The 16,862-nt window shown below is 41.2% G+C and overlaps 1 protein-coding gene across 5 annotated transcripts in view; it reads left to right on the plus strand.

Moving 5' to 3' along the window:
* The first annotated feature begins 1,877 nt into the window (after positions 1-1,877).
* SHLD1 (shieldin complex subunit 1) overlaps positions 1,878-16,862 on the plus strand; it is a 96,745-nt gene continuing 81,760 nt past the window's right edge. For 3 of the 5 annotated variants that reach the window (XR_003967675.1, XM_030310047.1, XM_030310054.1), the window contains exon 1: positions 9,771-9,832. The gene's annotated coding sequence lies outside the window, so the exon portion shown is untranslated. Of the gene's footprint in view, positions 2,035-9,770; positions 9,833-16,303; positions 16,531-16,862 lie in introns of those variants that run through there. The other 2 variants (XM_030310049.1, XM_030310050.1) reach the window with 2 other exon arrangements.

The following is a 16,862-nucleotide window of genomic DNA, read 5'->3' on the forward strand; positions in this document are numbered from 1 at the left end:
TAAACAAAGTTAAAAGGCAAATGACAAACTTTTGTCTTCTTGGGGTAAATATTTGCCTCATACATTATATATATTATGCATATTACCAGTAAAGGAATAGATATATAGATATAGATATAAAGAACCAGTGGAGAGGGAATAATTGGCCAGAGAAGAAAGGGGAAGCAAAGAGAAGGGAAGGGAAGGGAAGGGAAGGGAAGGGAAGAGGAAGAGAAGATCAATAGTGTGAGTGTCCTGTGAACAGTCCAGGACAGAGGATAGGGCATAGAAAGACAAAAAGGGACTGCCAGCAACTTCTGTGTTAAATCGACAGGAAGATAATCTGGATGTGGCTAGATGTTTAATAACATTAGGAAGCCAGTTAGCAGCTGAGAGGGAGAGGAGAGAAATTTAAAATAATCATGGTGGAGGGCAGGAGCCTGCACTGACCAGAGAAATGCCCAGAAAGACCAAAGCCTGTTGAATGAGTGCACTTGGCGAAGGTGAACTTACAAAGGAGCCATTGTGCCCCATGAGTGGCTTTTCCCCGGCAGTCCTTGAGAGCGGAGTTATTTGACTTTTTATTGTCTTCTTGGGGCAAGGACTTCCTCCTGATTCCACTCTATCATCCTGGGAATTTTTTTCCTACAGATCCAGGAAGAGGGAGGAAATGAAGGGAGGCTCAGAAAGAAGCAGTTTAACTTATATGAAAAATATTTTGACTAACTCATTGAGTTTGTCAAGTAAAACAGTGAGCAATGTGAGACCTGGAGAGAGGCAGAGAAATTCAGAAGATTCTGAGAGAAATGTTAAGGACAACTGTTAGAAGAAGGCTAGTGGTAAGTTTATCTTATCACCTTAATTCAGAGCTTGCTCTCACTGCATTTTGTTTTGTGGTTGAGTGAGGAATCCCTTGCTCAGAGCTCAAAGTCCTAACACTTCCTCGAGTTAATCTCTGAGATGGTTTTCTGAAGGGGATGGTACATAGGGTGTGTCTGTCTCTGTGATTTGCTAGCTCCTTCCTCCTTGCTTGCCACTCCTCTCCCCCCAGTTCCATGCTGTCTGCAGATTAAATAGACATTAAGAGTTTTCTGTTATGACAACCTCTTCACAGCCGGGGCTGGTGAGAATGGCCCTTAGTTTAGTGTTGCTGGCACTCAGGGGATGGTAGGTTATATGTTAAGAGAAAGAATGTGAGTGTAGTGAGTTCCTTTTGCGGGGGGGGGGGGGGGGGGGGAGGCATTCCTGTCTAGGACCTTGAGATCCTTAATCAGAGCAGAATACAGACTCATTCTCCATGGAAAGGATTACAAAATCCATGATGATAATATAATTTAAAAACAAAAACAAAAAAGCCAGTTTTCTGGGGGTCAGGAGTCCATCTTGGAAAGATCATGTCTGCATCTAGGCACTGCCCATAGCCCAGCTCTGTGTGTCTACAGAGTCTCAAAGCACAAGAAAGAAATAACGCCAGTGAGTCACCAAGTCTAGCTATTTGCTGGGAAGGTGACTTCAGAGGGAACCCAGCCAAAGCTGGAGGCATTTGTGCAGTTGGAAACTAGATTACCAGCCTGGCCCTGTTTATGTGGGACATACTGACCTGGGAAGGACTAGAGCTCCTTTAGTCCTAGGGGTGGTCCAAAGCTGGGAATAGTAACTCTGATTCCTTTTAGAATAATCACATTCTTTGCAGTTTGTTTATATTAACATCTTTTTGTGTCTCTCTTCTGGGCAGGCCCCTCCTAACCTCCTAACTTGAGGACTGATTGACCTTCTAGGTGTTACTCCCAATGACCCAACTTTGAACTAACTGCCCATGTGGCAAGGTGATGTGAAGATACTTTCATTCTGAAGGAAGACTCTAACAATACAAAGGAATGAATATATAATGGTGGAACTTCAGGTACATAAAGTGTCCAAAGATGTTTTGGGCCAGGATGTTCTACCTTGTGCTGTTCAAATGATCGACTAGGTAGCCTCCTACTTTACCCTCTTGAGAGGTTGGCTCTGCCCTTTGGAACTTCAGAAACATCTGGCTCATTGTCTTTCTCAAAGGTTAGTGGATTTCAGTTCACTCCAAGGACTTACTGATAATGGGTATTTATAACTTGATATTATCAGTGGACAGTAGGTAAGTGCTTTTCTCGTCACTTTGATAGCAAAGGGAGAGTACGTTTACATGCTGTCTTCAGGTATGGTGGGGAGGTGGATTTTACTACCTTCTTTTATAGAACAGGAATATTAGGAACCCCAGGAGCTGAGGCTGCGAACTCTCAGAGTGTCACCACAGACATGAAGTGAGCACTCTGCCTCTCTCATGAGCCTGTCTGGCTATCCACAACAAAGGAGGCAGCCAATTTAAGATAATAAACCCAACGAAGGGGCTGTCTTCACATTTTTATTTTCTACATCAATGGGTTTGGAGCATTTGAGCTTTGTAATTACACATTTCTCCTCGTTTATGCTTTCGCTAGTGATTTGCCCTCTCTTGGCCTTTAAACAAGCCAGTTTAGCAACCATGTATTCTGACATGGGGTTTTTATAGCACACACAAAGGGTATTTCTAAAACACACAAAGGATTTAGGTCACAGATATCCAGTATAAGGCTGTGTCTGCTCTATTTTAATAATGCTCTTTAAAAATATTTTATGAGTTCAATGTGCTCCGGTTCATTAATTTAAATGAAAACTTAAATCATTCCCTAAATTATAAATTATTTTTGACTTATTTTCTAAAGCTAGGAATAGTACCACTGATTCTTTTTAGGATAATTGTATTCTTTACAGTTTATATATTTTAAAATCCTCTTAGCCATTTATGAGCTTTGTCTCTGTGTCTCGGTTTCCTCATCTGTGAAACAGACATAATAGTACCTTAGCCACAGCATTATTACTAAAATTACATGAAGAAATTCATGTCATTAATGCCCTTAGCACCGTCTAGAGTGCTCTACCAAACTTAGCTATTGTTAGCATATTATAATTATTTTGAATTACAGAAGTAATGTGTGTTGTTGTAAAAAAAAAAATCCAAAGAATTTGGAGGTTTATAAACTAAAGAGTAATCGTGTCCACTCTTCACCAGCCCTACCCGGTCCTACTTTCTAGAGATAGCCACTGTATATCGACTGCAGTTTTTCTCTGCGCTTAGAACTTTGCTTGCCGTCTAGCAACTGGCCATGGACATCCTTCCAGAGCAGGTTCCCTAGAGCCCCCTCTTTACATAAGATGGGTATTAGCTCCTCACCCGATCTGTCTGTGGCTCTGATATGTGTTTAGGTCAGCTTTGCACATTTCTGTGCAGTCAAATCCTTGCTCTTTCCTTACACCTTCTGGGGTATGTAGAATGCATAGGAAGACCTTCTCAGGGACCAGCATTTAGAAATACACTTCCCAGAACTGGAAAATAAAGACTTGCACAATTCAAGAGAAATTTTGGAAGATACATTACACATTAGTGTGAGTGTATTTTGCTTTTTACTGGAGAAGTTCAAAGACTGAACTGCTTTTAGGTGTCATGGACAATGCTACCTTCAGTTAAAGATGAGAAATACAGGAATGAAGACATCTTCCAATCTGCACAGCCTCTTCGTGGCACCTGCAGGCTTTTTAGAGGTCATGGTGTGGAAAGAATGGGGGGGAGAAGTCAGTAATTTGGTGCTCGATGTAGTTCAACCTGTGATTTAACCAGCATGGAGTGTAAGAAGGTGGCTTTACCTTATTTCATTTCAGAAGGTTGTTGTCAAAGATCATAACAGCAAAATCATTTGGAGACTCAAAAATTACCAACAAAGCCAGCTGAAGCCAGCAGCTCTTGACAAGTTCTGTCAAGTTCTCCACATTCTTGCTCACATCCAGGCATTGAGACACTATCTTTGAGAACATGACTCAAAGGTATTTTCCAAAAAGACAAGTGGATATTTAAAAAGAAAAAAATTTTTGAGTGATTACTGTATCTTTGACAGTGAGGTATTTCCATAAATATTTCACTACTCATGTTTTTCCTACATTTTTCTTTTTTTCTTAGTAAACACATACTGTGTCTATGTAAAGTCAGCACAACTGGCTGAAAAATATGAGGCCCACTATTTCAAAATAATTTTGTTAGGAGTTGTGTGAGATTTTTGAAGATAAAAAGATAGTCTCCACCCATAATCTAGTTATTTATATTCTTTTTATTTTCTAGACTTTTTAGGGAATAATTTAGAAAAATACCAAGCAATTAGGAGTAGAATATCTTATATTTTGAGATAAGGACAATTCTCTGTGTGCTCTATCATGCTAATCATTTGGTGTGCTGCTCAGACATATTATTTTTAAAGGCACGGTGTAGCAGTGTCCTCCGATGATCCATGCCTTTATGTACTCCTCTCCCACAATGAATCAAGCCCTGAATGACTAATAGAACAGATGGGAGGGGATAGTGTGTGACTTGGCAGTCTAAGTTTTTGAAGATATGGCAGCCTCCATCTTGGTCTCTTGGATTGCTTACTCTAGGACAAGGACTGGAATTAGGGCTAATGGGCAAAACCCAGCCTGCAAATTGTTTTTGCATGCCTGTGAGCAAAGATTGGCTTTCTTATTTTAAAAAAAAATTTTTCTTTTTTGACATTTATTCATTTTTGAGAGACAGAGAGAGAGATCGTGAGCAGGGGAAGGGCAGAGAGAGAGAGGGAGACACAGAATGTGAAGCAGGCTCCAGGCTCTGAGCTGTCAGCACAGAGCCGGAGGTGGGGCTCAAACTCATGACCTCGGCTGAAGTCAGACGCTTAACTGACTGAGCCACCCAGGCTCCCCTCCTATTTTTAAAATAGTTTTCTAGGGGCACCTGGGTGGCTCAGTTGGTTGAGCATCTGACTCCTGGCTTCAGCTCAGGTCTTTAGTCTCACGGTTCATGAGTCAGAGCCCCACATCAGGTTCTGCACTGACAGCACAAAGCCTGCTTGGGATTCTCTCTCTCCCACTCTCACTTCCCCTTCTCTGGCTCATGCTCTCTCTCTCTGTCTTTCAAAATAAATAAATAAACTTAAAAACAAAAAATCAAATATAGTTTTTTAAATTTTATTATTATTATTTTTTTTTTAGAGAGATTGAGCACGTGCACTGGGTAGAGGGGCAGGGGGAGAGGAAATCTTAAGCAGGCTCCAGGCTCAGCACAGAGCCCAACGTGGGGCTTGATCCCATGACCCTGGGATCATGACCTGAGCCGAAATCAAGAGTTGGACACTCAATGAACTGAGCCACCCAGGTACTCCTAAAATAGAGTTTATTAAAAAGGGGAGAATATGTGGCAGACTGGAGGTGGCCCACAGGGCTTAAAATATTTGCTGTCTGGTCCTTTACAGAAAAAGTTTGCCACCCCAGATCTGAGGAATGCAGGCAGCTTGCTGTGAACACACTTATCTGGAGTGCCCTGGGCCTCAGGCAGTCCTATGAAAAGGCCAATATGGAGAGGAACTGAGGCCTCCCATCCAGAGCCAACACAAACTTCCTCGTCATGAGTGAATCAGCAGGGAAGTGGAGTCTTCAACTCCAGTTCAGCCTTCAAAAGGTTTCAGCCTTACCTGCTATCAGCCCGTATCCTCATGAGACACACCGAGCCAGAACCATCTAGTCAAACCACTGCCAAATAACTGAAGCACAGAAACCATAAGAGATAATAAAAGATCAAGTGTTATTTTAAGCCTCAAAGTTTTGGGGTAATTTATCAGGCAGCCATAGTAAATAGAATACATTATGTATTGTCCCCAGGTAAAATGCTCATTCACTTCCTTTAAAAGTTCTTGGAGGTAGGAAGAATATAAACACATAAAAATCTTCATCACCCTATTATATCTGATGATTTCAAAGCTTTGCAATAACTACTAAGACCTCAGACATCACATTCCAATAAAGGTATAGGAATCAAATTATTTCTTTAGTATTTATAAATATCATCAATGTTTTCATCTACAGCCTCTACAAACTGCCTTTGTTCCCTGCTGACATCATACTTTCGTTATACCTGGTATTCTTCAAATCACTCGTTTGCAAGGAAAGTGAATTTAGAATTGCTAGCCATCAGTCTGTCAATGACGCCATCAAGCAATTTTGGTTTTTTTTCTAAGTAGTCCTGGAAGGCATTTATTGTTCCCTTTTCACAGGCAAGGAAGTTGAGGCTCACAGAGATTAAAGGGCTACAGCCACATAATTGGTTATTGAGAGCTAGGACTGAAGCTCAGCCTCCTGACTCTACACTAAGAGATCTTGTTTCTTCACCTCTGAGTATAGATAGTCCAGAGTGGCTTTGGGTTATAGGTCAGACAGTCTTTACCATTGTGCTAGTACTGACTCTAGAAATTAAGGTCCAAGCTTATGTTCATGATAAATATACACGGTCCAAGTGCTGGGTATCTATTGGCAAATAAAACCCACATCTTCACTTTCATGGATCTTCCGGTCCAGTCTAGGAGCTTACAGTCTATCTGATACGTATTTTTTTTCCTTGGACATCTATTTATTGCTTAATTAAGGCTTTATAATATTGCATGAATGAAAAGCAATAGGATGCCTTGAGACTCATCAATTATTTAACCTTTGAACTTTTGTAAGGTTTTCTTTCTTTCTTCTTAAAGCTAAATTCCCCAGATGGGTGAGTAATTAGATCAAGGTTCAGAATAACAAAGACAGATAAGATAACTGCAAACAACATCATCCCACGTTGAAAGAGCTATTCTGGTCTTTCACCTAACGTGACTTCTTTCTGCTGAAAGAGATTTGGCAGCAGCTAGCTTAGCTGATGGCAGAAAAATCAACCATGAAATATAAAGGTTTCATAAGATTGTGACATAACCCAGTTTTTTACAGCCATTATATAATCAATGGCAAAACAGCAGGGGGACCGAAATAACTTATACCTTACTTTTGGAATGCAATAAAATCTCTATTTTGCTGTCTCCACAGATTTAAAGTCCCTATTTTGTTTTGATGATGACTTCAATTAGTTTTCATTTCTTATGCACTAACCAATTGAAAGTGGTAAGAAAGGATGGTCAGAGGCATGCTATATGGCAAAGACAAGTCATTTCAGAATTCAGAAATTTGCTCCAGGAAGCCCATCAGAAAGATAAAACTTATTATGAAAAGGCCACAGGAGAATAAAGAAGAATTAGTTTATAAGCAAACAAGTATGTTTTTTCTTTTATTATTATTTTTTTGTTTATTTATTTTTGAGAGAGGGAGAGAGCATAAGCAGCGGAGGGGCAGAGAGAGAGAGGAAGACACATAATCCAAAGCAGGTTTCAGGCTCCAAGCTGTCAGCACAGCCCAACACGGGGCTGGAACCCATGAGCCGTGGGATCATGACCTGAGCTGAAGTCGGACGTTTAACGGACTGAGCCACCCAGGCGCCCTAACAAGTGTGTTTTTCAAGGAAAGGGTGACAATGGCAAAATATTCCAAGGTTTGTTTCACTGATAACAGGTCAGGAAGAAGGTATGTTTTTGAGACTTCTTGGAGAGTATAAGGGTTGAGTCAGATGGCAGTGGGGAATGCCGGACACCTGGGAAGAGACTTATTAATTCATGCATATAAAAATGCTTTTGAGTCACTGGGCTGGGATCTGGACTACAAATATGAAATAGACACAGTCTTTGCCTTCAAGGCAGTTACAGTTAGTGGGAGAAACAGAAAGGGCAAAGGAATTTAATCATGGTAAATGGAGGAATGCAGGGCTTCTTAGGAGGGATAACTAACTTTCATTTGAAAAGTCAGAGAAGGTTTCCTGGAAGAATTCCCTAAAGCTGAGATCTGAAAGATGAGAAAGACCAAAGAAGAGTGTCCCTAAGGAAGCAAACTATCTACGTAAAAAGCTCAGGGGCGAAAGCAGGCAAGCACAGAGTATTTAAGGAAAAGAAAAGAGTGTACAGGTGGAGGGTTGGGGGATAGTGGTGGGAGATAAGGGATAAGGGTCCTCTAAATCTAGTAAAGAAGTTTGAGCTTTAGCCCCAGCGTAAGGGAGTGGTGTGCTTAAACTTCATTAAAACAAAACAAAACAAAAGAAACAACTGGCTGCAAGAGAGGTGGAAAGCTGTTGTCATCCAGGTGGCAGATAATGGTGAGCTGTACTCAGAAAGTTGCTGTGTGGATGGAGAGAATTAAGAAATAGTCAGTAGATCTCCAAGAAAAAGAATCAGCAGGGTTATGGTTGTATACAGGACATGCTGACAAAGGAGGAAAAAAAACGTTCTGGCTTTGGCAACCAAATGGTCCAACTCACTGAGACAGGAGACACTGGGGTAGGAGCAGGTTGACTGAGAGGTGGGAGAAGTTTGAAATAAAGGTGACTGAAGGATATGTTGATTTGAATCTCAGGAGGAGCCTCTCAGGAGGCTTAGAGGTTTGGGAATCATGAGCATAGATGGGAAGGAGAAGATTCAAGACAGAATCCTGAGAAAGGCCCACAACGAAGACAGAGAAGAGCTTATAAAGGAGATTTAAATGAATTTTTAAAAGAGGAAAAAGAAAAATAGGAAAGTGGTATCAGGGAAACCCAGGAAAAAACATTTTCCAGAGGGAAGGCGTGATCAACAGTGCTCAATGCCATTGGAAACCAGGCTGAAGCATCAGACAAACTCCAGTTGAGGGACATTCCACAAAATAAGTGACCTGGAATCTTAAAAAACATCAACACCAAGAAATACAAAAAAAAATGAGGAATGGAGATTCAAGGAGACCAATGAAACATGGAAACTGAGAATGCAATGCATGATCTCAGATTTTTTTTTTTTTTTGCTGTATTTTCTATCATCTTTAATGGTTGCATAATAATTCAGATAATTTCATTTAATTATATTTGAGTTTGTCATTTTATGAAACAAACAGGAAAGTAACTTAGTATTATTCCAGGCTTTCTCTAATCACAATTTGTGTTACTTTAGAAGAATGTTTTTAGGGCACCTGGGTGGCTCAATTGGTTGAGCGACGACTCTTGATTTCAGCTCAGGTCAGATCCCAGGGTCCTGGGATGGAGTTCTCCCCACAACCTCCACACTTAGCATGGAGCCTGCTCAAGATTTTCTCCCTTTCCCTCTCCCACTTCCCAGCTCACACACATTCTCTCTCTCTCAAATAATAATAATAATAATAATAATAATAATAATAATATTTTATAAGATATATTACATGAAAAAGGGTGAAAATTGAATCTATACACTTTGACTACCAATGCTGGAAGAAAAAATGAAATTTACAGTTGCTGTGTTAGGTTTGTCTGAATATGTTTTTACCTCTGCTTCTATTTTTATTTGCCTTCAAATTCAGCATGTGGTTGGCCAAACCTCAGCTAGCATTATTTAAAAAATTCTTCTCAAGTGAAGGACTCCCTAAATTATGGGATTCTATTCTAAGATAGGAATCTGTAGGAGGATGTGAGTGTACAGGACTCTTTCAAGAAGATGGTGAAATGGGACAATGACCTTCAGTCTCCTTTCTGTGATCCTGCAATTCTGGCACTGGTGTATGGCTAAGTCGCATGCAGCATACTAAAATATTTTCATTCTCTTTGTTAATTTCTCTCTACTCTTTATGTTTTTTAAAACCTAGGCATTTAAATTTTTAAAATTAAAAATGTTTCCTGTTTTCTTCAACGTCCACCAAGAGCATTTACCAATAAGCCTTTGGTAATGTTTAGTCAAGGGCACAAAATTTCACTGGCTTGGCCAATGCCCTCAGTCAAGATGGCGGTAGCTACATTCTATTGCCCTTACTTGCCCTCAGCAAAGGTGGCTCCAGTGACTTCCTTTCAAACCCTCTTTTCCCATAACAAATATGGCGCCTCCGCTTCCGGATTTGGATGTGCTGCTGTTGCCGGTCGGTGAGTGTAAACGGGACTTTGCAATTTTTCTCTATCAGTTGTCTTCGTGGAACAAGGAGTGCCCTGGGATTGGGAATCGGCAGGGAATCTAGGCAATGTTATCAGATCAGTCTCATAGTTGGGAAGTTATGGCGGCTTCCCCTGGCACACTTCCAATTTCCTGTACCACCCCTCCTCCACCCCAACAACACATGGCCTCTGCAGACACCTCTTTGGGGAAACCCCGTAAATTTGCAGGCAGTGTGACCGGATGCCCTTGGGTTCTTCTCCTTTTTGAAAAGCAGCTTTTTAAAGCAATAAATACATATCATAAAATTCGCCTGTTTAAGATGTAAAATTCAGTGGCTTTTCATATATTCCCAGAATTGTGCAGCCATCCCTACAATCTATTTTTATCTTTATTTTTTAAAGTTTATTTATTTAGAGAGAATGAGAAAGAGAGAGAGCGAGAGAGAGAGAGAGAGAGAGAGAGAGAGAGAGAGTGCACGGTCAAGGAGGGCAGGAGCAGAGAGAGAGAATCCCAAGCAGGCTCTGTACTGTCATTGCAAAGCCCATCAGGGGTTCCAGCCCATGAACCATGAGATTATGACCTGTATATGACCTGAGTCCTGAACCAGAATCAAGAGCGGGATGCTTAACTGACTTAGCCACCCAGGCACACCCCCCCCCCCAATCTAATTTTAGAACATTTCCATCACCCCAAAGAAATGCCCTGTGCCCCTTAGCAGTCTCCATTCACTTTGACCTTCCAGTTCTAGGCAGTTACTAGTCTACTTTCTATAGATTTGTCAATTTGGACATTTGATACAAATAAAATCATACAACATGTGGTCTTTCTTTACTAGTGTTAAAAGATAAACTGAGGCATATTTAAAATTCTAAGTTAATTTGAGTCAAAAAGCAATTTGAATTGGGCAGGATCCAGTCTAGCAGATAGAAAGGAGCTCTGAGGAGTTGAACAAAATGAGAGACTTATAGGCAGAAGGGAGCAGGAACAAAAAAGTGATACTAGGCCAAAAAAGCAGGTTGGTTATTGCATGGTTACTCCTCTTTAGGGGATGGCAAGGTTCTATCTGGCAGATTACCCAACTAGTGCTGATGAGGCGATTCCTGATTGGTTGTGGGGTTTAGCACAAGCAAAACCATTTTGGATCTGTTGTCTTGTTTTTTAACACTAGGTTTTTATCACTAAGTGTACATGTGGCATGTATTCGAACTTAATTCTTTTATAAAGCTGAAAAATATTCCATGTGTGCATATACTACATTTTATTCAACCATTTATCAATTGATGGACATTTGGATTGTTTCCACTTATTGTCTATTGTGGATAAAGCTGCTGAGGGGTGCCTGAGTGGCTCAGTTGGTTAAGCGTCCAACTTTGGCTCAGTTCAATGATCTCATGGTTCATGGGTTCGAGCCCTGCCTTGGGCTCTGTGCTGACAGCTCGTAGCCTGGAGCCTGCTTCCGATTCTGTGTCTCCCTCTCTCTCTGCCCCTCCCCTGCTCACACTGTCTCTCTCTCAAAAATAAACAAATATTAAAAAAAAAAATTAAAAAAAAAAGGCTGCTGTGAACATTTGTGTAATGTTTGTGTGGATGTATGTTTTTTAAAAAAATTTTTTTAATGTTTATTTATTTTTGAGAAAGAGAGACAGAGTGCAAGCAGGGGAGGAGCAGAGAGAGAGAGACACACAGAATCTGAAGCAGGCTCCAGGCTCTGAGCTGTCAGCACAGAGCCCGATGCAGCGCTTGAACTCATGTACCATGAGATCATGACCTGAGCCAAAGTTGGATGCTTAACCAACTGAGCCACCCAGGCGCCCCTGGATATATGTTTTTATGTCTCTTGAGCATATGCCTAGCAGTGGACTTCCCAGGTCCAAGTGTAACCTCGTTTAACCTTTTGAAGAACTACCAAACTATTTTCCAAAGTGCTGGCAACTTTGTATGTGGATATCCACTTGTCTCAGTGAAAAGACTGCCCTTTTCTTTTCCTATGTCTTGGCACCCTGTGGAAAATCAATTGACCATAACTGTACATGTTACTTCTGGACTCTCAGTTCTATTCCACTGATCTATATGTCCATCCTTATGCCAGTACTCACAGTCTTGATTAGTGTGGCTTTTTACTAAGTTTTGAAATTAAAAAAAAAAACCAACATGAGTCCTCCAACTTTGTTCTTTTTCAGGATTGTTTTAGCTATTGTGGGTCCCTTGAATTTCTGTATGAATTTTTTAAGTATTTTTGTCAATGTCTGCAAATAGAAAAAAACACACACACAACTGAGATGCAACTAAGAATTACATTGATCTATAGATCAATTCAAGCCATATTGCCATCTTAAAATATTAAAATATTAGATGTGTTTCCATTCATTTAGATTTTTAATTTCTTTCAACTCTTTTTAAAAAGATTTTATTTTTAAGTAATCTCTACATCCAACGTGGAACTCAAACTTATAACCCCGAGATCATGAGTCATATGCTCTACTGACTGAACCATCCAGGAGCCCCACTTTCAAAAATTTTTTTTTCAGTTTTCATTGTGCCTGTCTCACATATTTTTATTAACTATATTCCTAAGTATTTTATTCTTTTTTGATGCTGTTTTTTTTCTTAAGTGTATTATTTTGTGGGGAGAGTGTGAGAATGGGAGGGGCAGAGAGAGAGGGAGAGAAAGAATCCCAAGCAAGCTCCGCACTGTCAGCACAGAGCCCCGTGAGGCCCTCAGTCCCACAAACTGTGAGATCATGACAGAGTCGAAATGAAGAGTTGGACACTCAACCAACTGAGCTACACAGGCGCCCCTTAATCTTTTTTGATGCTATTGTAAATGGAGTTATGTTCTTAATTTAATTTTAGGATTATTTATTGCTAGTGTATGTAAATATTTACACAGTATTTTTACATATTTTTTATTGGCAGTTTAAAATCATTTGCATACAATTTTACTATATTGATCTTGTATCCAGTAATCTTGTTTAACTTGTTTCATGGTTCTAGGGGCGCCTGGGTGGCGCAGTCGGTTAAGCGTCCGACTTCAGCCAGGTCACGATCTCGCGGTCCGTGAGTTCGAGCCCCGCGTCAGGCTCTGGGCTGATGGCTCGGAGCCTGGAGCCTGTTTCCGATTCTGTGTCTCCTTCTCTCTCTGCCCCTCCCCCGTTCATGCTCTGTCTCTCTCTGTCCCAAAAATAAATAAACGTTGAAAAAAAAAATTTAACTTGTTTCATGGTTCTACCAGTTTTTTAAGTGGATTCCTTGAGATTTTTTTTCTTTTTTTAATTTTTTTTTTTAACATTTATTTATTTTTGAGACAGAGAGAGATAGAGCATGAACGGGGGAGGGTCAGAGAGAGAGGGAGACACAGAATCCGAAACAGGCTCCAGGCTCTGAGCTGTCAGCACAGAGCCCAACGCGGGGCTCGAACTCATGGACTGTGAGATCATGACCTGAGCTGAAGTTGGACGCTTAACCGACTGAGCCACCCAGGCGCCCCTCCTTGAGATTTCTATCCACAAAATCACACCTTCTGCTAATAGAAATAGTTTTACTTCTCTCTAATATAGAAGACTTTTATTTCATTTTCTTGCCTCATTGTGCTAGCTAAAACCTCCAGTATAATGTTGAATAGAAGTGATCAGAGAAGACATCGTTGTCTTGTTCCTGATCTTAGGGGGAAAACATTTTACCACAAAATATGCTGCTAGCTATGCATTTTTTTTTCAAAAAATACCCTTTATCAGACTGAGGAAGTTCCTTTCTATTTCTAGTTGTTGAGTGGTTTGATCATGAAAGAGTGTTTGACTTTATCAAATGCTGTGTGTGTGTGTGTGTGTGTGTGTGTGTGTGTGTGTGTGTGTTGTGGTTTTTGTCCCTTATTCTTTTTGTCCATTATTCTAATATAGTATATTACATTGATTCATCTTGAGATGTTAGAACAACTTTGAATTCCTAAGGTTAAGTTCCACTTGGCCATGGAGTCTAATCCTTTTTGTATTTTGCTGGGTTTGGTTTGTTAGTATTCTATCAAGGATTTTTTTTTTTTTTAAATTTTTTTTTTTTTCAACGTTTATTTATTTTTGGGACAGAGAGAGACAGAGCATGAACGGGGGAGGGGCAGAGAGAGAAGGAGACACAGAATCGGAAACAGGCTCCAGGCTCCGAGCCATCAGCCCAGAGCCTGACGCGGGGCTCGAACTCACGGACCGCGAGATCGTGACCTGGCTGAAGTCGGACGCTTAACCGACTGCGCCACCCAGGCGCCCCTCTATCAAGGATTTTTGTGTCTGTATTCATAGTATTGGTCTGTAGTTTTTTGTGGTGTCTTTGTCTTGATTTAGTATCAGGCTGATGCTGAGCTTAGACTAAATTGGGAAGTGTTTGCTCCTCTTCCATTTTTTAGAAGAGTTATTTAGGGAAGGGAATGACAAGTGTAGTGGGAGGAAGTGGGGCTTATTGGAGAACCTGAAGAAAAGCCATTATGCTTGAAGCCTGGAAAGCAGTGGGGCCTGGCGTTGGAGGATCTGGGCTAGAGAGAAATTTCTGGATGGTGATTAATGTCTCAGAGGAGGAAAGAAGTGGAGAGAGCCTTGGGCTAAACATGGAGAAAGTCCAGTTGCGGATGGAGGATGAGCCACAGAGCAGGATGGAAGGAACAAAGGCAAAGAGATGGGAAGACAGGAGAGTGGTTCCCTGGAAAGCAAACAAAGGATGGCAGAAGAAGGAGTTTCCAGAAGTCGTATAAGACTTTTGAGAATTTTGTGGATAGGAGAGGAGACTGGCTGTGGGGAGTGCAGGTGTCAAAGATTTCCGTTTCACTTTTCTTTCTTTCTTGACAACCTTTGTTTGAGAGAGAGAGAGAGAGAGCGTGTGCTTGCACACGGGAGCCAGGGAGGGGCAGAGAGAGAGGGAGAGAAAGAATCCCAAGCAAGCAACGTGGAGCCCAATGTGGGTCTCAACTCATGAACCATGAGATCATGACCAGAGCTGAAATCAAGAGTCTGTTGCTTGACCAGCTGAGCCACCCAGGCACCCCACTTTCTTGACAACTTTAAAAAAAAGTTTATTTAATTTTGAAAGGGGGGGGGGAGAGAGAAGGAGTGGGGGAGGGGCAGAGAAAGAGAGAGAGGGGGGGACAGAGGATCCAAAGAAGGTTCTGTGCTGACAGCAGAGAACTCCATGCAGGGCTCGAACTCACAAACCATGAGATCGTGATCTGAGCTGTAAGTTGGACAGACGCTATAACCGACTGAACCACCCAGGCACCACTTCTTGACAACTTTTAATGTTGATATGATTTTATACCTTCAAAAAATTGCAAGACTTGTACAAGGAACTCCCAAATAGCATTTTCCAGATTCACCAGCTTTCTATACTTGCCCCATCAATTTACTGTACCATTCTCTCTCATACACACACACACACACACACACACACACACACACACACACACAGCGCTATTTGAGAGTGTGTTGTGCACACCTTTCCCCCTACCAATTAATGTTTGAGTGGCATTTCCAAAGAACAAGGACATTCTGTTACATGCTAGGTTTTGTTGAAAATGGGAGCAATTTGGGCATATTGAAAAATCTAAGTGAAGATCCAGTGGGAGAGAAGTGAGAGAAGGGGTTGTTGTCACTGAGGGCTTGTTGAAGGGTCTAGAGAGCAGGATTTAAGGTGCAGGTGGAGGGGTTGGACTTTGCCACAGGAGGGACAGCTCTTTGTTGTGAAGAGGAGTGAAGCAGTGTGCAGACGTCAGAGACTTTGTTCTGCTTGACGGGTGGTGGAGGAAGTTCCTCTCTGCTGGATTCTGTTTCCTTTGTCAGTTAGGAAGTGAGCAGATCTACTGAAAAGAGCAGGAAGGCGTGTGGCAGATGGGAAGCGTCTGAGTTAAAGAAGACAGGAGAAAGCACAAGAGTCAAGGAGAGGGGAAGAGGAAGTAATGAGATAAACATCTCAAGATTCATGTGGCCAAACAGGCCATTTCTAGTTGATGTTTATTCAGTTAGAGTGAGCCAGCTTGCTCTATTCAGTGACTCATGTCTAGCCCTGCAGAGGGGGGAGATAAACTGAGTTCATCTAGGCGAGGGTTTTGCCAAACGGGTGTGATAAAAGAACACAATGGTTCGGGAAGGGAAGTTTAGGGTACTGACAAGATAATGGACTATAAAATTCACTGGATAAGAATGAAAGAAGTAAGATGGCTACTGAATGGGAAATAGAAGGGCAAATGGATAGGAGGTAGACTGGGAAGATGGAAGCCTGTAAATTGTTTTCTAATTATTACTACTTGACTTATTGGATCTAGATATTATTGAGCATGCATTCTCTACTGAGTATTTTCCATCCATTAATTTCATATAATTCCTATGACAACCCTATGAGGTAAGCACAGGCATCAAGCCATTTTTATCGATAGAGGAAACAGACGTTAGTGACTTGCCTAAGGTGACACAGCTAAAAAGTGAGTCTCTAACTTCAGAGACCCTGCGTATCTCTGGACTGCTCTGCAGAGCTTCCCAGCTGTGCTCCTTGCTCCACTTTGACCCTCCTCTGACTCACGCTTCACTTAGCTAACAGTGTGAGCATTTGGAAATGCAAATTGATTGTACCGGGCACTAACTCAGAACCTTTCATTACAGGTCACTGGAAATATGTAAAAAAAGAAGAATTAACAGATGAATAAAGACTTGGACAGGTGGATAGTTTTATGATAAAGAAAATCATAGTATGATGTTAATTGTGAAATCTAGACGGTAGCTATAGGAATGTTCATCAGATAATTGTTTCCAGTTTTCTTTATGTTTGAAACTTTTCACTGTAAAAACATGAAGGGAGGGAAGACCTTTGGCTGAAAAAAGAGATGAAGCTAAACAGCTTTTTATCTGAGGACCCTGACTGACTTGGATTTATAGGTTGGTAAGAATCTGTAGTCATGGGAGAATGGCTGTCTTCTCTCGGTACGCAGGTTTTGATGTACCGAGAGACATCTTGTGCCTGTGCCCCTATGGTATTGGAAAAGAACACTTA

The sequence above is a fragment of the Lynx canadensis genome, chromosome A3 (genome assembly GCF_007474595.2).
Source record: "Lynx canadensis isolate LIC74 chromosome A3, mLynCan4.pri.v2, whole genome shotgun sequence".
Lineage (NCBI taxonomy): Eukaryota > Metazoa > Chordata > Mammalia > Carnivora > Felidae > Lynx > Lynx canadensis.